The sequence below is a fragment of the Callorhinus ursinus genome, unplaced genomic scaffold, assembly GCF_003265705.2.
Source record: "Callorhinus ursinus isolate GAN/ISIS: 27379988/994484 unplaced genomic scaffold, GSC_fseal_2.0 scaffold17, whole genome shotgun sequence".
NCBI classification, from domain to species: domain Eukaryota; kingdom Metazoa; phylum Chordata; class Mammalia; order Carnivora; family Otariidae; genus Callorhinus; species Callorhinus ursinus.
The window spans coordinates 30,437,797-30,450,500 of NW_027397079.1; the positions used below are offsets into that span (position 1 = coordinate 30,437,797).

The 12,704-nt window shown below is 37.8% G+C and overlaps 1 long non-coding RNA gene across 11 annotated transcripts in view; it reads left to right on the top strand.

Annotated features, from left to right (window-relative positions):
- Window positions 1-12,704, top strand: part of LOC112834678 (uncharacterized) — a 161,636-nt gene that overhangs the window by 741 nt on the left and 148,191 nt on the right. For 6 of the 11 annotated variants that reach the window (XR_012381154.1, XR_012381153.1, XR_012381155.1 and 3 more), the window contains exons 2-3: window positions 339-456; window positions 1,555-1,817. This is a non-coding gene — a long non-coding RNA (uncharacterized lncRNA). Of the gene's footprint in view, window positions 1-338; window positions 457-904; window positions 1,026-1,554; window positions 1,818-12,704 lie in introns of those variants that run through there. The other 5 variants (XR_012381161.1, XR_012381160.1, XR_012381159.1 and 2 more) reach the window with 2 other exon arrangements.

Sequence of the window (12,704 nt, forward strand, 5' to 3'; positions counted from 1 at the left end):
AGACCCTCCAGAGCTCTGTATTTTCTTTAGCCACAGTTACTGACAGTGTTCTCCATAGCAACTAATCTATCAACCTGGGCCCCCAAGCAGACATTGGAGAATAGAATGGAGGTCCCAGCTGACTTTCAATGACATGTAAAATGACCTAGAAACAAACCTTTGTTGTTCTAAAGCTCCGAAATGCGGGTGGTGTTTTACTATACTGTAGCCTATCTTTCCGGATACATTTCCCCACCTGAAATACATAAGAAGGCCTACTCCCAGTTTTCCTATGTCTTCGTCTTTGTTCTTTGGGTTCCCCCTACCTGATTTATTCTTACCTTTCTCTCCACTTACAGAAATCCTAACCCTTCTTTAAAGACCCAACTTGAGAGAGTCCTACTTCCTTCAAAACTTTCTGTGACCATTTCAGTACTCAGAGCTGGGTCCTTCCTCTGAGTTCCTGAAGTCCCGTTTGTAAGTGCTATTTGTTTCTTATCTATTGTTTTGCATGATAATTTTTTAAATGAGCACATATGTCCCCACTTAAACATAAAACCCTTGAAACCATCAGACATCATGTTTATCATTCATTGAATCCCTCACCTCAAACCCCCTCTTAACTTGAAGGGATTACCCACAGAATTAATGTGTTCATTTATCCAGTCTGCCAACAGACATTTAATAAGTGCCTACTATGTGTGTGGAAGAGACTGGTTAGTTGTTAAACCTTTTTGCTTTTCCTCCTGTGCACATAGCTAGACCACATCTCTCAGCCTTTCTTATAGTTACATATAATCATGTGACTGAGTTTGGGCCAATGAAGTGGGGATAGAATGATGTTGAGTGAGTTCTCTCTTGGCATATCAAAGTCTCTTGCTTTGACTATCTTTTTCTTTCTTTATTGATTCTGGGACATGCTTAGAATTGATGTGCTAGTGATAGCAGAGCCTTCATCAGCATGAGTCACTGAATGACTATATGGGAAAGAGCCACCATCTGTCCCATCGATCTACTATTTGAAATTTGAGTGAATAAAACTTCCATTGTTGTAAACCATTGAGAATTAGAGTTTTATCTGTTATAGCTGCTAGCATTATCTTAACAAAGAGACTTGAGAGTAAGGGGTTGTCATTTTAACACCATGGTCAGGGTGTTCTTATTGAGAAGGTAACATCTGAGCAGACTTGCAAGAGCAGATAGTGGGAGCCATGCGGATATGTGGAGAAAGAATGGTCTGGGCAGAGAAAACAATGTGTGCAAATGCCCTTGTGTTTCCCTGGCATGGTCAAAGGATAGCAACTACCTCCATGTGACTGGAGCAAAGAATGATGGATGAAGTAAATGAGAGGGAAGGGATTGCCAGGTGTTTGAGGGCTAGCCTATTCTAGGCAATAGATCTAGTCTTGTACCTCAAATGCCCATTATCTTCTTTTTCTCAAGCCCATGTTAAATTATACAACTGCTCTTGAATATCTTATCCTGAAACAACTATAATATAAACGAAATGTCCTGATTATAATCCTCCTTACTAAACTTTTAAACTTCAAATTCCATCTTAATATTCCTTTGCAGGTATAGCAAAATTCACGTGTCCCACGTAGGTTCAGAAGAAAGAGTTTGTGCAGCTTGCCAATCCTTATAAATCAGGCCACAAGCACAGTTAAATCATGACACTTTCTACAAGAGCACAGAGGAACTTAAAATCAGTCCATACTTCATACAAATTCATAGGATGCTAGTGATTGCTGTCAGCTACCAGTGCAATGGGAGGTCAACCTGAGATGTCTCAATATTTTATTCTACTCTGGAATTTGTTCCAACAATTGTCTCTCCAGGTGAGCTGCAGTTCAAAAAGATAACTAAATAGCTTTTCTTTCATTCTTTAAATATAATTAAGTCACGAGTTTTGCTAGACATGGCTATTTAGTATGTTCATTTTCTCTTACCTTAATATCTGAATAGCATTAAGCTTAAACGGTTTCTTTTACTGTAGTTAGTAAATGACCAGTAGTAGAAAGATGAATGAGCAAATGCCACAGAGAAAATTTATGAAAGGAAAAAGTAAAATGCCTAGTGGATATGTGGAAAATATTTAATTAACCCGGAAATAAAAATTGCATGGGTATACCATTTTTTAGAATTCATCGAATTGGTAAAGTTTTAATAAAATAAATCATAATGATCCTTTTCTACAAACATAGAGGAAAACTTGCTTTATCATACATTAGAAGTATGATGTAAGCTAGAAAAAAAGTTAGAGAACAATTTTGCAATATATATTGGAATACTTACTTGGATTTCCAACCCTACTTGGAAAAGTATATGTATTTCTAGCTCTGCCCATGAGAGAGCCTAAGATTAGTAATAATACCCTAGTGGCAACAAACACAGCCCGTCCCCAGATCTTGGTTACTGAATACAATTCTCCAGTTAAAGGAATCAAGAGAGGGGCGCCTGGGTGGCTCAGTCGTTAAGCGTCTGCCTTCGGCTCAGGTCATGATCCCAGGGTCCTGGGATCGAGCCCCGCATCGGGCTCCCTGCTCAGCGGGAAGCCTGCTTCTCCCTCCCCCACTCCTCCTGCTTGTGCTCCCTCTCTCGCTGTGTCTCTCTCTGTCAAATAAATAAAATCTTTAAAAAAAAATAAAGGAATCAAGAGAAATGATTGATTATAGGGCTGGCTGTAGAAAATACCAAATAAGAACCTTGGGACATCTTGTAGTGCCAGAAGTAAGGAAGGATAAACAAAAAACATAGGAGCCAGTCAGAGAAAGACAAATACTCCATGGTATCACTTACAAGTAGAATCTAGGAAAAAAAAAAAACAAAACAAATTCATAGAAACAGAGAGTAGATTGGTGGTTGCCAGGGGCTAGAGGCTGAAATAAGAAGAGTTTGGTAAAAGAGTAAACTTTCAATTATGAGTTGAATGAGGTCTGAGGATCTAATTTATGGCATGGTGACTATAGTTGATAATATTGTATTATGTAATTGAAATTTGCTAAGAGAATAAATCTTAAGTGTCTTTACCCCCTTCTTCCAAGAAAACTACTATGTGAGCTGATAGATATGTTCATGAACTTGGTAGGAATCCTTTTCATTATGTACATGCATATCAAATCATCATGTTGTACATGTTAAATATATTACAATTTTACTGTTGAATTATACCTCAATAAAGCTGGAAAAGCATAGAAGCCAATCTGAAAGAGTTGGCCAAAGCTAGAATACTATGAGGAAGAAATAAATAAATGTTGTATTGAATTATAACCCAAAGAATAAAATGAATGTCCATGAATCCATACTGATGTAAATCAGTCAGTCAATCAATGGGGGAGAGGAAATCCTTCTTACAGAACAATTCCAAAGAATTTATGGAGGTACTATCCCCTTTAGGAAGTAGAGCTTAATGTCCCTTCCCTTGAGTGTTGACTGGACTTTGTGATTTGCTTGCAAAGAATGAAGTATGGAAAAGGAGAAATAGTAACTTTACAGTGGAGACATCTGGTAGACACCACTCTAACCAAGTGGTCAAGGTTAATATCACCAGTAATAAATCATGATGATATCACATACCCTCTGATAGGATGCAATGAGAAGGGTACCTCACCTCTCTGGTATTATTCTCTGAAACTCATAACCCCACTCTAATGATCATGAGAAAACCCCAAGTGAGGGACATTCAACAAAATACTTCACAAATACCCTTCAAAAATATCAAGGTCTTGTAAAACAAGGAAAGCCTAAATGTCACAGAACTGAGGAGACAAAGCAGACATGATGACTAAATGTAATATAGGATCTCGTACTGGATCCAGGAGCAGGAAAGGACTTTATTGGAAGAACTGGTGCAATCTAAATAAAGTCTAAGGTTTAGTAAAAATAATCATAATAATAACAATAAACCAAAACACAAAAAAATCCTTTGAGCAAACACTATCACTCATAGGTATTTATGCTGTGGGAACAATTATGACACGTGTCAGTGGCTCTCAAAGTTTAGCCTACAACAGAATCACCTGGAGGGACTGTTCTAACCAGATTTCTGGGCCCTTCTTCCAGAACCTTATTCAGTATGGCTGGAGGGTGGAGGGAAGGAGGAGTGTTGGTCTTGCAACTCATTCCCAGGTGCTGCTGCTGCCCTGGTCTGGAAACCACACATTGACAACACTTTCATCTGCAGATGCTTCCTACAAGGATATTTACTGTAATTATCTCTTGGATTATATAATTTTTGTTTTATTACCTTTTCATTAATGTCTTCAAATCTTTAAACATGTTCTTGGATGTTTCAAACGTTTCCATAGTATGTATGTGTTGCTTTTGTAATAAGAGAAAAAAAGTTTTAAGTTAAAAATGTAGCTCTTTTTCACATAAGATTCTTGTGCCTGAAATGAGATTTTTGCATTCTTGAGGGCAGACTGATGCACAAGAAATGCTATTGGTGGCTGCTTTTAAAAAATTAATATTCAATTTATTAAAGTGAAAAATTGAAAAACTTAGTTTTCTCTTAAGCTTTTAAGTTCAACCTAAAAATAGTATTATTATAGTTATAAATCTAGTAACATTTAACAATCACTTCCAAGGAAACTTTGATTAATATTTTTACATTCTCCTAAATATTCTGTCCCATTTACAAACTTGGCTAAACTCTCCTAAAATGTTTTAAACTTCATTTATAAATGTAATATATTAGATTCTATTTTCACATATTTTAAATAAATGTTCAGCAAGCAAAACTTTCCCATATACTTTGATGTTGCATGTAAATCCATTAAATGATACTTTAAAAACATAGAGAATCTAAGTTCTTTAAAAATGTTCTAATATTATTTACAAACTTAGCCAAAAACTCATACTGTTCAACTTAGAATTCCAAGTCTAAAATCAATGACTCAGTTATATGTCTTACATTTTACTTGTAAGACTAATCTTTCAGAATTTCAAATTTTAAAAAATATAACAATTATTTTAAATGCCAAAAACCCAAGATTATTCCTAAACCTAAAAACTGAAAATAGATGATCAGTTCTCTGGGTCTAATTTACTTCTTCCCATAAGTATTGTTATGGGCTGAATTATATTACCCAAATTTATATATTGATGTTATAACCTTCAGTACCTCAGAATGTGACCTCATTTGGAGATAGAGTCTTTGCAGAAGGACTAAGTTAAAATGGGTCTGCGTTGGGGGGTGATACCACAAGAAGGCAGAGAGGAGACCACAATGACTGTGTCATAAGTTAGGGAGAGCTGCTAAACTGAAAGCTAATAACTGAAAGGAATACAGTATGAGGAGGTAAAAATAACTTAACTCCTCACTGGGAAGAGAGACTATGTTAATAGGGAAACACCCTAGAGAAGTTAATATATTAATTCTTTCTCACCATTAGAAACACATTCGCTTGGGATAAGTGATAGTGTCTAGCAGAGTCCACTGTTAGCCAGTTCATAATCCTTGAGTAAGATGGACAAGAAACTTACTTTCTGTGGTCTTCAGCTGCCATATTTATAAAATGAGGACAATAATTGTAGCAAACACTGTGCATCTTTGCACCCCACCCCCATATCTTTTGGGAACTCACTATTCCAGCAGGACTTCAAAAGGCAAGCACCTTCAGCTTTCTGCCTGAGGGTTTCCTGTGGCCACCCAACTGTAAGAGCCAGGGCGTTAAGGCTTCCGGGAACAGCTTTCAACTATTAACTAACAGGAGTCAGTGGGTAGATACCCCTGCTAGCTCATCCCAACTCAGATGTGCTCTACATAGTCTCCCAGAAACTCTCATAGATTAGATCCCAGGTGCCCCCAGTGGTAATTCGCTCATCAACCTGCCTTTTATTGGTTTCACTTCCCCACTTCCCTAAGGATCCTGCCTAGAAGTACCTCCCAAAGAAACTGTGCACTCAAATTCTTGATATGAGGTCTATATCTGCAGAACTCAATCTAAGACAATAAAGTACAATTTACGAGACTATGTCAGAAGAGAGAAAACTAAGCTTCGATATTTTGCGGAGTTGAGGAGGCAGTCTTCTATTGTGTAGTGGAAAGAACAGTGAACCTAGAGTCAGAAAACTTGGATGGTCACCCTGGCACTATCCCATATTAGTGGTAAGCTTTGAAAAACGGAGGTAATAAGTGATAACAAAATGAGATAATCCATGCCAAAATGTCTAGTACTTAGTAGGTACTCAAGAAGTACTAATCCTCCTCTTTGTTCTTATCTTCATGTTATTAATACAGAATTGGAAAGACAGTGAGATGTCATAGATAAAATCTTTGTGTTAGACTGGCTTAAATCTGACTCCGATGAGCATATGATCTTGGGCCAAGTACTCAATAAAAGAAAGAGTAGCTTTTTCTCTCTTCCACAACTAAGAGTATAAAAAGTCTTCATCTTAAAAAGACGGGGAGGACTTATCCTCACTAACAGATGCCCTAAATGTTTATGATATAATCAGAACTACAATCTGGAATTAAAATATTATATAACATGACTCCCACTCATCTCCAATTAAAAGCTACTTTAAAATTGTGGGAAATGTAAAGTATTGGAACATAAATCCATTGCAATCTGTTAGTGTGAATTTGAATGTTAGCCGCCATAGGTCATTCTTTTGAAACAGATTTGTCAAGACTTGTATCTCAGTGGTCAATCAACTATACTTGATAATGTTGAATTGGCCATAGCCATATTGTGCACGCAAACATTCACAGACACGTACTTGTTTACTGATTTAACATGTATATGAGTGTTTCTCAGAGAGTTTTTGTTGGTCACTTTAGCCCCAAAGATTCAAAGAACTTTGCCCAATTAGCCAGAACTTAATTGTATTCTTCACTTATCTCCACTGGAGATAGAATTATTATTATTATTATTTTTACTGAATTATTTCAGGATAGTCTTTTTTTTTTTTTTTTTTAGACCGCTCAGTGCTCATCACAACAAGTGCGCTCCTTAATCCCTATCACCTATTTCATCCTTCCCTCCTGCTCCTGTCCCCTCTGGTAACTATCATTTCAATTGAATTATTATTAATGCTGTTTTAAAATAGTCCATTTACTGAGGTTAGCAGTGTGTTCATAATAAACATCATTTATTTTACCTATTTAAGCCAATTTTAATATGGATCTAGAATTTGAAGGCTTAACTTTTTTTGCCATACTCTCCATTAAGAGGTGGGCTTTGAGAGCATCAAAACCTTAATGTGACAGTGATCTCTATGAGTTCATTGTTGAAGCATCACTTGCACATGGAAAATAAAAATATTTAAACAATAATAGGAGACATTTATGAAAGACCACTTACTCTATGTCATTGTACTAAGTACTTTATGTACAATATACCATTATATTCTCATAAGCAATGTATAGTATGAGGTCACCCCCCTATTTTAGTTGAGGAAACTGAACGTTAGGGAAGAGAAATAATTTGATGATGGCCTTGGCTAATATGTGTTAGAATGGGGATTTGGAAATGATGCCTGACTTCAAAATGTATACACTTAACTAATAAGCTGTCATGATTCATGACTACACAAAATTTTCCCTGAAATTTCAAGGGTCCTACAATCTTCTCTTTTGTCTGAGTCCACGAACTCCGGGTTAAGGAACTCTTTATTACGGTTTCTGCCACCTGTGTAAGCCTCCAGCTTCTTACCTTCCCCAGAGCTTTATCTCTTCATTAAAAATCATTGTTCCCTTTCATCAACAAATCTGAGATGAACTTGTTCATTTGGACGAAAAAGACTCTGGATAAGGGCCTAATCTCCTTTCCAGCTTCATTCCCTTATGGTTCTTCTTCTTCACTTTACATCTACCCAACCAACCAAACAGAACTTCTTGCCATCCCCCTGTGCTCATTTCCTAATGTTGTCTTTAAAAAGTACCACAAAGCAGCTGACAAAAAGCAGAAATGTTTCATCTCACAGTTCTGCAGGCTAGAAGCCTGAGCCCCAGGTGTTAGCAGCGTGGTCACAACTTAAGGCGATGGGGGAGAATCTGACCCAGACTACTCCCCAAGCTTCTGTAGTGGCTGGCAGTCCTGGGTGTGCCTTGGCTTCTGCTGCATCTCCTTGGTATCTGTCTTCATCTCCACAGTGTTCTCCCCATGTGATTGTTTTGTCCAAATTTCCCCAATATATAATGTCTACCCTGCTCCGGTATAATCTCATCCTAAATTAACCCTAATTACATCTGCAATGATCCTCCTTCTAACTACGGTCACTTTCTGTGGTGCTGAGGTTAGGACTTCAACAGGAATTTTGGGGGGACACAGTTCAGCTTATAACACCTCCCAATATGCCAAGTGCTTCTGTGCTTTCAGCCCCAGAGAAAGCTGTTCTAGACTCTTCTTCCCCTAATTCTTTATAGTGAATTCTCAACCTTTAAGCCATCTCAAATGTAAATTATTTTATGAAGATTAACTCCCCCACATAGTTGGTTGTCCTTAGACCTAGAGGATGTTCTTCCTGATGTGTATAGCCCCCCTCACATGTAAGGTTGTTATTTACCTGTCTCTTTTGAAACAGTAAGCACTTCAAGGGCTGTATTCATATCTTAATTTACTTTGTCTCTCCAGTGCTATTATGGTGTCTGGTACATAGTGTGGAGTAACTGTTGTTAATTGAGTGAATAAAGCTAACATTCTCCTATACTCTGTTATGGTCTTCCTAATTTTCCAGCAAGAAAGAAACTGACTGAGGCTATTAATCTTGCAAAACATGAGGCTTTATGTTTAAGGACTTTGCTATTAAAACCTTTTGTTTTTCTTGATAAAATAAAAGAAAGAGCTAATGTGATTTTACTGATAGAACTGGTTGATGGCACTTCTTATGTTCAGTATCTAAAATTAACCAAGTATTGGCTTTGTGCTGTCTCCTACTTTCTGGCTAGTGTTTTGCCATTCCAGAGGTCAACTAAGTGCTTGTGCAGCAGTCTGTAGGTTCATGCACGCTCTTGATACTTTCCAAACAGGCTTGGTATCAGGCATGACAAGCTGTGGATTTTCCTTATAATTTTCCTAAGGCCCACCACCTCCATATATGTGCCCTACTTGTTGTGTTTCCACAAACTCATACCAATCGGAATTTGAAGGCAAACATAGTTGAGTACCTCTTCAGGGGTGAAACTGTAATGATAAATATGTAAGAGTCCACTGAGCAGAATCTCTGGTGGAAATGCATGGGCCTAGGTAATTCTGAGAGCTCTCAGTCCTACTGGGATGCAAGCTACTTAGCAGTCACAACTGACTTCACCATAATGCAGTCAGCATTCCCAGAGCAGTGCATTTCCACTCCTGCCAAGGAATGTGGTATGAAGGATAAATTAGCCCCTACAAGGCAGAGAACAGAAAGAGCTCCTCAAGCACTTCCGTTAAGTACTTGTGTAGAACCTTTACCTTGCCTGTCTCTGTCACGGGCAGCTGCTTTATTTGCTGACTTTAATACTGATGATTTGCCTTCACAGAGTAAGAGCTCAGAATTACAAGTATTCTTGTTAAAACTTAGACTGCTGTTGTGGAATCAATACGTGGCTAATTTCATTTTATTCGTTTTTGGGGGCGGAATCACGGGTCATTGAGTTTGATTTACCTAGAAAATACAGTGATTTAATAATACACAAGATCGATAAAATGACTACAAAGGAATGCAGTTTATTTTCTTAATAAAAAACTATAGGAATTCTATATCACTATCTAAAATATAAGTTAAATACCTGATTCAAATGCTGCTGCCACCTTCAGAACTGAGGCTTGGACAGCCTCAGTAGAAAAATAGAAATGTTTATTTCTAAGTTTCTTTTCAGAAATAGCCAAAAAAACTTCCAGAGTCACAGCTAATGAATACAGAGGAAGAAAACCCCCTGCCCAACAGAAGTTGGAGTAAAAGAAATAAAAAGATGATTTATTTTCATGTATGCCTTCTAATTTGGCTTTCTGAAAATTTCCATGTTTCCAAAAATGTTTTCAAATATAGCGGCATCACTGAAAAAAGTATATAGCCTCTTAAGAGAGGGCACGTGTTAAGTCAGTATTTGAATATGTAGGTTTGGATATATTTTCTGCCCCCCCCCCAAGTATATTGACATATAGTTGACATAAAACGTTGTGTAAGTTTAAGGAATATAGGTGATAATTTGATACACATACATATTGTGAAATGGTTACCACAATTAGGCTAGTTAACACATCCATCATTTATCATCCATCACATAGCTACCATCTTTTGTAGTAAAAACATTTAATATCTACTTTCTTAGCATCTTTCAAGGATAAAATACAATATTGTTAACTGTAGTCACCACACTTAATCCCCAGAACTTATAACTGGAAGTATATACCCTTTGACACATCTCCTCCTCACCCCTCAGCCCCTAGCAACAACCATCCTACTCTTTGTTTCTGAGTTTAGCTTTTTTTAGAGTCCACATATAAGTGAGATAATACACTATTTGTCTTTCTCCCTGTCTGACTTATTTTACTTAGAAATATCCTTAAGGTCCATCCATGTTGTTGTCTATGGCAGGAGTTCCTTCCTTTTTATGGGTGAATAACATTCCACGTATATCTCTACCCTACTTTCTTTATCCATTCATCTGTTGATAGACACTTAGGTTGTTTCCACATCTTGGCTATTGTGAACAATATTGCAGTGAACATAGGGGTGCAGATATTTCTTCAAGACAGTGATTGTATTTCCTTCAGATGCTGAGTATGTTTTCTCTTAACAGCTCCCCAGCCCTTGACCTCCACCTCATGCTGCCACCACCAGTGATTTTGTCCTGACTCTTCCTGTACTGATGAAAGGCTTTGTTTATCCATCTGAGTTTTGAGAAGACAGTACACCTTCTGCTTAATTTAATTAACTACTTTTTTCTTATATCACACTTCGGCATGGTTGTCTATTATGGACTCAGAGCCCAATCAAGGAATGGGTCAGCCAAGCAGATGTCCAAAATGCCAGTCTGTGTGGAGCAACAGACATTACTGGATTGACTCAGTGTTTCTGAAAATGAAAGGAGATTGGGAAAATTGTAATTATCCAAATTCTTCTTCATACTCTACTAATAATAGCAAATGCTTATTTGCAGCTCAATCTGTGCCAGGCACTGTTCTAAATGTATTAGGTATGTTAACTTCTCTAAATCTCACAGTAACCCTATGGTGTAGGTAGTATTATTATTCCCATTTTACAGATTCGGAAATTGAGGCACAGAGAGATTAAATAATTGTCCAAAGTCACACAGCTAGGAAGTGGCAGAGCCTTTATCTCATATGGAGAAATTGTAGATATCAGATGATACCTACTTTTCTAAGAGGTTCAAAAACCTTTTAGAAAAAGGGGTGAGACCCCCTAGGGTCATGGTTCAGAAACACAGGATGTTCATTTAAGTTCTTACTAGGAAGGGTCAGCCCAGAGAATCGTAGAGACTTTTGTTCGGCTGAGGGTATGTATAAGTGGCTGGGGCCAGAAATGACTTGCCAAACAAGGGAAAGAGTCTGAGCACAGCTTCCTGCTGCTAGAGTCCTTCTCTGTCCTTCCCCTAAGCTACTCTCAACCCCTCCTCCAATTAAATGTGAACAAATGATTCAAGAAGACAAGTTTGAAGGGGAAAGTGTATTAGCCTGCTTGGGATGTTAAATTATTAGCCTGCATGAGGGGCCTATACATCTTTGTCAGATGTTGCTCAGATTGAGTGGATTTTAATGGAACAGGGCTCCTGAAGTAATTTTAAAAAGAGAAAGAAGAAGAAGAAGGGCAGAAGGCTCAGAGCAAAGTGATGCAGGTGCTAGCGTCATGTTCTGATCAGAGGATGTGCCCGTCTCCCTAATCTGTGAGAGCTCCTGCCAGGAGACTGCATAATGGACTTGGTCTGCTTGTGTTTGTTCCATTGGCTGGTTCCAACAACCAGGGTTGTTGCTGTATTGTCTTATGTCACCACAGTTGTTGCTGAAGCAGTGAGATTGTTTTCCTCTTTCAATGAAATGTAAATTGTTCACTTCAAGATTCTCACAGAAGTTTGTATACTTGTAGCTAAGCCATCATTAGGCAAGAAAATACAGGAAAAGAATTTTGTGTTAGGAAGAACCAGTCTTGCTTGCCTTGAGAAACTTGACTCATGGGGACTTTATGAACAGATTTTTAGATGCACCATTAGAAAACATGCTACAATTAGGTTGTCTGCCTCCAACCCCTGTTCCTTGCAATCGATGTTGTTTTTTGCATAAAGAGCTGCTCCTTAAAGTTCTGTTTCTGTTTAGGAAATAATCATGAATACCAGTTGACTATATAACATACCCTATAGTATGTATTTCCAAACTTCCATCAAATGCACTATCCTTTTTTTATTATTATTATGTTATGTTAATCACCATACATTACATCATTAGTTTTTGATATAGTGTTCCATGATTCATTGTTTATGTGTAACACCCAGTGCTCCATGCAGAACGTGCCCTCTTTAATACCCATCACCAGGCTAACCCATCCCCCCACTCCCCACCCCTCTAGAACCCTCAGTTTGTTTTTCAGAGTCCATTCTCTCATGGTTCATCTCCCCCTCCTATTTCCCCCCCTTCATCCTTCCCCTCCTGTTATCTTTTTTTTTTTAACATATAATGTATTATTTGTTTCAGAGGTACAGATCTGTGATTCAACAGTCTTACACAATTCAAAGCACTCATCATAGCACATACCGTCCCCAATGTCTATCACCCAGGCACCCC